Below are 10,016 nucleotides of genomic sequence, written 5' to 3' on the forward strand. Positions count from 1 at the left end.
TTGCCACACTTGGCAGATTGGTTGGTAACTGCAATTAGGCTTTCGTGACGTTCTAAAATTTTTGTGGAACTAATTATTTGAAACAATAATTCTTTTTGTAAGAAATCTAAATAATTAAGTACCTATATCATCAAAGATTTAAGTGCCTGTGGTAGAACCGAAAAAATATTGAATAATCTATAAAGTTAAATCTTCGTTTTCTTCACTCCTTTTACCTAAAAAAAAAATATCTTAAAATGTCAAAAATATTCTATCGAAAACCTCTTTAAGAATTTCTTACTTTAATCCTCTATTGAATCCTTTATAACAGGCTCTCAGAAGATTTACTTGTACTCAATTATACCGTCAAAGTTAATACATTTACAATAGCAATTTAAGTTCTAAATAAATCCCAATTGGGAAACGAGTTTAAAATCCCGTCAAATAAATAAGGAAATCTCGAAAACTGGTGCTGACAACATCTCAGTGTTGAGTGGCGTGTAACCACTTAGACTGCATTTTCCCAGCAACAAGATGACTCGCTAAGTAGACGTCGACTTGAGAACTTAAGGCTTCATTACAATTTTAGTATGACATAATTTGATACGCACACTAACAATAACAATCAAGCTCTATCCAAATATACAATACCATTTAAATAACAAATATACTATCCCATAATTTTTGAGATCCGAGATATGTTACGTAAATGTTTCTTTGTACACATTAATTTTTGTTTTGATTTTGAGTCTTTGTGGCATCTGTGGTAATTATAAAGCTGATTTACTTGCAAACCAAGCAATTTAATCTGGAGATGTTTTTTCTCTTTTGCCAAAAAAAAAAATTGCCATGATCTGGCTACGTTATCAAAGGTGTTTTCGTATCTCTTGGAGTTAGGCTTGGATATTGAGTCTCCGGACCAAAGAAAGAAATTATTACCTAATTCAACCATGTCTACCTTTAAAAATATCGTTTTCTAAATAACATTTTATTTAAAACTGTCTCCACTATATTGTCTCGTATGCATATTGGTCATGTATGTACTCCTGCTCATTAAGCAAAACTTCATATAGTTGAGAATAACATTTATGAATGTGGTAAAGATGCGACCTAAATAATTTTTTTTTTTGCTTTTAAGGTAATCATTTAGTCTCTCATCTCATTTAAAATTCCTTTTCCCACATCCATTTGAAGACTGTTAGCTCATTCAAACCCTTTGATCTATAACTCCTTCGCTTCCTTTGTTTCGCATAATAAACATCTAACTAATAACTATCACTTATACTAAAATAATTACCGTTTCTTTTTATAGATAATTTTTAATATTACTGGTTTTCTGTTTGTTAGTGACATATGAGGCTACAATAGCCCATTGCCAATATTAAAAAAAAATACACTCAGTTCAGACATTAGTTATACTGCAGACATAAAAATTGTGACTGTCGATTGCTTGGGTACCGCTGTCCCATTCGTGTTTCTACCGTGAAACAGTTGTGTTTGCATGGCTGTGTTTCGGCTTGAAAAGTGGGATATGGCATGAATTTACAGGGTATAGAGGAATAACACCTGAGTCCACAGGAATAGCAACGCATGAGCAGTATCATGGGTGAAACAGTATACTCTGTTATGTCCATGGTACTGCTCATGTCTATAGGTGACAGTTAGATACCACTTTCCATCAGGTGGGTTGTCAGCTTGTTTGCCATTCTAAGTTGTATAAAAAAATACCATATTTATATTTATTCAATAAATCTCTGTGATTAAGTTGAATTTCACTTTTTCATATTTATTCATCTATTTCATATTTATTTATCATATTTATAATTCATTAATATAACCAACCTTTTAACTTTCAATGGTTTTATTATTTATATAACATTTTATTGTTACACTCCTAGTCATAATTATAACAAGCAACTGTTTTTTTTACGGAAATTTTGTTAGTATTTGCTTATTGTTACAATTTTGTATTTTGTTGTATTGGCTTATGCATCCTGGTTTATATATTAATAGATTGTAGTGTATATGAAAAATGAAAGAATTAACTAAATTGTTTAATAAAACATTTATTAAAATTGTAATATCTACCAATATGTTAGGTAAATATAAATCTTTCACTCCAAATTATAAATTGCTATGTGTAATAAAAATTTGAGGTCGCTTTTTATATGATTACAGAGAATAATTTGATTTGACAGAGAAAAAACCGTTTCCGAGACCGCATCGCATCATCCAATCAACAGCTTAGGGTGGCCCTGTAAATATGTTACTTACGTGTCTCCTCTGAAGAACTCTGCCTCCGGCGTTAGCTCCGGCCGGATTGCCGCGCCCTCGCTGATTGCCTTTTTTATTGCTCCTCTCCTTATTCTATTTTTACCCGATCTTATTTCCGTCTAACAATATTTAATCTGTCATTTCAACGAATCTTAAGTATAAGTAGTTAATTATTTGCGGACGCGCCGATAAAATAATAATGACCTATAACATTTTCTTCTTTTGGTATATGTACCAATATATATATATATATATATATATATATATATATATAGAATGGCAACGCATGAAAGGTATCATTGACGACACAATATACTCTGTTATGTCCATGGTACTTTTTATATCTATAGGCGACGGTTACCACTTCCCATCCCATCCCATCAGGTGGGCTGTTGTTTGCCATTCCAAGTTCTGTAAAAAAATATATATTTATGGTACTTATCCTATACCCATTTTTAATGACTAAGATATTTACTTCCTTAACTTATAAAATTGTAATTGTTGTAATTCAGTTTATAAATAGCTGTGCTCATTGTTAGATATTTAAACACATCTACAACAATTTATATTTTTATGTGAATATAAATAACAGTACTATGTACGACTTAATTGATACTAAATATAAACAAGTATTTTATAAACAAAAATTACAATACAGACACGTATGTATTAGTAATTTTTTATATTACATAGGCATATAATAAGACAACTTTGATTTCAAATGTAATAAATGAGAAAGTGCTCGAGTATGTCAATTTATCGACTTTTGTAAGTAGAAGAATATACAGTAAAAAATCAGTCAGATGCAAGTTAAACTAACTCGTTGAGGGTTCTGTACATAAATATCATCATCATCATCACCATACCAGTCTGCACACATACAGTGCTGCACATAGCCTTCTCCACAAGGGGGTTTTACAACCATAGTTTGTCTTATGGTGATGTTTTAAGAGGGACGCTGCTGTCCATCCCTCGACTATGAAATTTCCTTAGTCGCTTTTTACGTCACCCACGGGAAAGAAAAGGGTGGTCCTTTCTATGCCGAGACCACACAGCAAGGCTTTACATCAATATATATAACATAAAATGGCCTTTATTGCATGTCTCGTGTAAAATAAATACCTACTAGTTATTATTATTAATTTGGCAATTTATAATTTCTTATATCTCTAATTGTGGTTAAAAACTGACTTTTGCATAATGTCTCCAAAACAATGCTAGTTAGTAACATCGTTTTATTTTTTTCTGTAATGTTCACATATATCTTTATAAAATGTAATTATTTTAGATTTTTCACATCAGAAAAAAACGGGGATGATTTTTAAACATAATTAAAAAACTACACATTGTAAAAATAAATAAAATCAGTTTTAAAACGTATAGATGAAGCCCTTTCATACGATATTCCATTTGGACTAGTAGATCAATTGAAATTTTAAGTATCCCTTTTGAACCCGCTAGCAAAAGAAAGAAAATAAAAATATTTTTTTTTAATTATTTCCACTTCTATATATGTAAAGTTATTCGAAATTTTAATTCGATAATATTAGAAATATTATCGAAATTCTATTGCTGATATTGTTGCCGAGATATAAGGTTATGAGACACGAACGGACGGACGGATAAAGTCAAACCATAAAGGTTCCATGGCACGGAACCCTAAAAAGGAATACAGAAATCGTAGGTTTCTGCAACAAAGTTACCAAACCGATTTAGGAGAAAATTGACATAGGGGTAACTTGAAATCCAATAATGGTGGTAGGGTAAATTCTTAGAGCATAGATATACAGTTTGTTTTATTCAATCGTCCGAATTTGTAAGAAACTGTACAAAAACAATTTTAGCTGTATTTTTATATTTCTTTGTACGTGTATTAAGTAAAGCATGATTCTACAGTAATGCATTACTGTAGAATTATGCTTTTGTGATTTAGCGCAATCATCTTCCTGTTCTACATTAATTCTAGACTGATTTCAGGATTTATTTAGTATAATATGAAAGCGACTTGTCTCAGCTTCACACGGATGTAATCTTCCGTAAAAAATGTTTAAAAGACAGTGAAATTCGTATTAAAATAAGTTGCATGGTTTGTAATCTTCCGTAAAAAAATATTTAAAAGACAGTGAAATTCGTATCAAAATCAGTTGCATGGTTGAAAAGAAGTATTTGTAGAAATAAATATACACCTCTAAGCAGATATATTACTATATCTGATTTATAAACACACAACATATAATGCAGAAAATATTTTAAATTATAAGACAATTACTAAACGTGGATATACATAAATTTATCTATATAATGGTAAAATGCCAGCTTGTAATTATAAAATAAAAATAAACTGTCCAGTCTGTTAAAAAGCGGTTTGAATAATTTATGATTATTCTATCGGGCTCAAAAAACTTGTCTACTCGTACTTGAGCTATATACTTGTAGCATGTCATTAACTTTGCTAATGATATAGATTACTTTCTTTAATATATTGTAAGTTAGATACTACGCTTTTCATTTCACGCACATTGTTTAATATCCCTGGTTATAACAGTTTAATACTTTAATAGCATAACCTTTTCGAGATCCCTACGCGAACGAGCCAGATGCCACCCAAGATTATAAATGAGAGTGAGTTTTGAAATATGTGTCGATGTCAGAGAGAGCGTTAGTTGGAGCTTATAGTAAGTAGTTGGATGCTCATTTCCGGAGAAAACCACCTAAACCCGTCACCTGCGCCCTGCTATTGTAAATACACGGAGTCAGAGAAATTCAACATTTTCTTTTTTACTCTGGAACACTGCCAAAATAATGAAAACAGACTTAACATGCGTATTACTTATATACGTAGTTAGATACATGAATAAACTGTATCCTATGTTGGTTAGAACATTAAGTATATCAAAATATATCCGATTTGTATGCCAAATTTGTGTAACAAATGGTTCAACCATCTAAGCGTTATTGAAAGACGAACATTTAAAGATTGAAAAGTCCTTTTCTCATTTATAATATTAGCAGGATAAAACTTTATATATTAAATGTTTTTATGTAAATTATGTACAGTAAATATTTTACAACAACAACAATTTATGAATATTATTAATAATGCCTAAATTATTATTGTTAAACTATATATTATACTTGAAAAGGAATATTTGTTACCTTGAGAATATAAGTATAATATATTACAGTATAATAATACTATAAGAATTTTGTAACAATATTACATAAAATAGCGTTGGCATATTACAAGTCAAAATATTTGTCAGTGCGGTATTGTCATTTTCCAACTTTGGAGTGTACGTACAGAGTGTAATTTAGAAAATTAATTAGGTATTTACTGGAGTGTTTATTGTGTAGATGTGTCATTATAAATTCTCAGTAGCAGATGGTCTGATATATATATATACAAAACAAATATTACTTGTGTAGTAATAAGTATATATAGTTACATATTATATTTTGTAGGTAGTAGGGCTTTGTCTAATTCACCTATTTACGATCGATTTACTTTCACTATGAGACACCATTCTGTCCATTGTTGTTTTTCCTTCTAAAAGATAAGAAAGCTAGCGAAGCCTCTAATCTAATACAATAACACCCAGGTGGAAGTAAAAACGAGAAAGATTATAATTCGTATTGCAGTGTAAGAATGTTGTACCTATTATTTGTGGACATATATCGCTTTATATCGCTAGAGTTTCTAACCTAACAGTAACAAAGAAATGAATATTACACAATCACAAATGAAATATAAGTAAATGACATTACCAGAGGGAGTCTTTGTACAAAAGTCATCTGCATGAGTACCATTGTCCTACTCATGTTTCGTAGCCGTGTTTCGATTTAAAACATGGAATATGGCAGTAAAATTAAAACATTTTGTACCCCGCATAATGCGTATATAAGTGGTTCTTCATTAAAAATAACAACCCATAAGCGACACCATGAGTACTGTTTATGTCTGCAGGTGACGATTACTCTATTTTCTTAATAGGGACTGTCAACATTTTGTCAATCACATTTCTTGAAAATTACATGACATCAGAAAATAGGGCTATTGCTGTGTTATTTTGTTTTAAAGGAAAGGCTTACCGATATCCAAATTGAATAGAAGCAGAGATCGTTGTATAAATGCGTGAATGAAAATCATATTACATCAATCACCAGACCGCGTCCGCCCCCGCGTCCGCACGCCCTCTGTACTCTACCCTACTTTCAGATATTAAATTAAATTAAACCACTCATGTCAAACGACTCTGAGACTGTGAAAAGACAAGACTCGGTTTCGCCTTCAAAAGAATTTCAACGAATAAAGCTTTGAATAAACGACAATGTGAAAATTACCATTAGATACACGGTCGATTGCCGTAATGAAAAATCTAAAGTTCTTATATATTTTTTAAAAATGATAGAGTAAACTTTTTTATGTTTTATCTTGTAAATAATAAATTAGATATCTCTTTGTATCGTATATATATTTATTACAGTATTATTAAAGAAATTTAAATTGTAAATATATGTACTAATTAAAATATTTATAAAGTTTTTTACTATATACTGCAAATACTGCAACAGACCTAGTGAAGTAGAGCAATGAAGATGCATTGGGATTTGGTATTAAATAAAAGAGTAGGCTTCTTATAGTGCAACGTAATTATTAGGTTATGGACAATCTTAGTGAGTACAAGAGAAGGCAATTACAAACACAATATTACCATAGACAGTAAATCAAAAGGAACTAACATAGAATGCTAATAGTTTTTAAATAAAGTGCTATTACATTTACAACTTAACAGACCTCCCAAAAAAAAGTGAATATTATAACAAACAAACAGTTTGGACAGAATGTTGCTGTGATTCACACGCAGTCTTTTCTTCAGATCAAAATCCATAGTCATCATCATCATATCATCATTATATCAGTCAATATCTGTCCACTGCTGAACATGGTCTATGTCCCTCATAGACTGCCATAACAAACGGTCCTGAGCCACTGACACCCTATAATGCATTTGAGGTGGGGGGAAGGGATTGTTAGTAATGGGAAGGTTGGTCCTCATTGCTGTCAATATACCCTATCAGGTCAACCTCCACGCGGTTTCCCCTGGAAACTATCGTGACTAATTTATCGTTGAATTCTTCACGATCATAAATGACCTGCCTTTTCATCCTCACCAATCATCCCTCACTGGTACCCTGTTAGTGTATACCAATAGTGCAGGCAGGGTTACCATTTCATTATCATCCATTAAAAAAAATGCATTTGAGGTCGTCACTCCATCTAGTGGGTAGTCGTATTTGAATGTACGGGGTCGCCACTTAAAAAATTCTTCTCCATCGCTTGTCAGTTCTATCGAACTGTGTGACCAATCCATTACCCCTTCAGCGTGCTTATCCTTCGAGCTATGCTAATCACTTTGTTTCTTCTGCGGATATCCTCATTTCGAATACTATCACGCAAAGAAACTCAGCGCACAAGCCTCTCCATAGCTCGCTGAGTAACTTGAAGCTTTTGTATACAGGCAATCGTGTAGAACCATGTTTTGGTTAATGGGTCATCACTGGAAACACGTACTGGTTAAAGACTTTCATCTTTAAATTGTTAGGTATTGTGGAAAAGAAAATGTGGCTTGGTTTTAAAAAATAGGGTCCTAAATGTACTTTCCCACCCGAACTTACTTTCCAAGCTTTCGTTTCGGTCGGAATATATTCATTGACCAGTATAAAAAATAACCTAAGTCCTCCAATCCATATCACATATCCATATCACATGTATATAAATATCATAGTGATCGGTCAAGACTTTTTTTATGCAAGTTAGAATGGCAAACAGGCTGACCGCCCACCTAATGGCAAGTGGTAACCGTCGCCTATAGACATGGGCAATACTATGGACGTAACAGAATATATTGTTTCTCCCATGATACTCCTCATACGTTGCCATTCTTGAGGTGTTATTCCTTTGTACGCTGTAAATTCACTGCCATATCCCACTCTTCAAACCAAAACCCAGCCATGCAAACACAACTGCTTCACGGTTGACACACGAATGGGACAGAGGTGCCTAAGCAAACTTTAAAGCACTAAGAAGTAACATACAAACAAATTTGCTGTCAAATGTCATTTAAGAACAATAACCGCTAATATTAACAATGATAAGTACTATGTATAATTAACATCTATACTAATATTATAAAGAGACAAAAAAAAATTTGTTGTTTGTAATGGATAAATTTGAAAAATACTCAACTGATTTTAAAAAATTATTAATTTTTCAGCTATAGAAAACCAATAAAGTGAGTAACACAGCCTATTATTTTTAAAAACAATTGCAATATCTACGAAAATTACTTATTGTAACTTTGTACCTATGTTATGTAACCCACTAAAATACTAATTTATCTTTCTACCTGTCTACCCGTACAAAGCCTATGCAGATCACTAGTATACTTTAAATCTACTAATACTCGTAACTAAGTAAGCATTTTATATTTTCATAAAAATCAATTGAGGTTATATATATATTATATATATATATATATATATATATATATATATATATATATATATATACATATACTACTTTAGTAAAGACGTAAATAGATTTAACTAAATGGATAAGTAAGTACCATTATCCATAATTATTATACTTGCATATTCAGCAAAACCTGCAAGTATAGACGAATGTTGTCAGAAATAGGTAAATACCTATATCTAATGTTAACTAATAACATACATAGAAATATACTTCTGCGTATGTACTTTATACTTAACTACGTATACATAGTTCAATAATTTTGAAACGGGTCAGTTACGCAATTTGTCCAAAGCAAACAAGACCCAAAAGCGACTGTTCGATCGTAAGATATTTCAAATTCGACTCTCAAACTGATAGTCACTTTGCTCTAATATATTGTGAACATTTCTGAATGCGTTACCCTTTTTTGCGATCACCCCTCTTTCCCTCATCACGTACTGTGACAGAAGAGGGATCCGAAACAATTCAGCCCACTGGATACGCTCATTAAATCAGTAGCGATAACATTTATACTCACCTATTGTACAATCGACAGTGCACTGCAATTATAGAACTGAAATATTTTTGTAAAATTCGATTAGTTTCAAGTTTATATACAAAACACAAATTTTATTGTTTTACTTAAAAATTTATTACTTGTTTTTTACCTACAATTGTCTTAATGGTCTTAGTGATTAATAAATGGTCACAAAACTTAGCTTATAAGCACAGAACAAGTAATCACTACGTTAGAAGAGTTGACAGTGGCCTTATATCTATAAAACCTGGAAAATAAGCAAGTTATCTTTTCGAAACTACATCATAATGAATTGAATAGATATTTGATTAACAAAGCATTTACTAATCACGGTATGAGGTGGGCGCTCGTTCGCTCACCATAGTAGATTTTTGCTCGAGTTTTGGCTAGCTTTTTCTACTTGTTTTATTTATATTCACTAGCGACCCGACCCTGCTTTGCACGGGTGCAATGCTGATACTAAATAGCGTCGCCGACCCCCCATTACATTACGACATTACATTAGAAACCTCAAAATTATCAGTGTTTCTCTACCGTATTATGCATGTGTTATACATATAAACCTTTCTCTTGAATTACTCGATCTATTAAAAAAAAACTGCATCAAATTCCGTTGCATAGTTTTAAAGATTTAAACATACATAGGGACGGACAGACAGCGACAGCGACTTTATTTTATACTATGTAGTGATACATATTTTGAGTAGTATT

This window comes from Galleria mellonella, unplaced genomic scaffold, assembly GCF_026898425.1.
Source record: "Galleria mellonella isolate WM207_F2 unplaced genomic scaffold, CSIRO_AGI_GalMel_v1 utg40, whole genome shotgun sequence".
Lineage (NCBI taxonomy): Eukaryota > Metazoa > Arthropoda > Insecta > Lepidoptera > Pyralidae > Galleria > Galleria mellonella.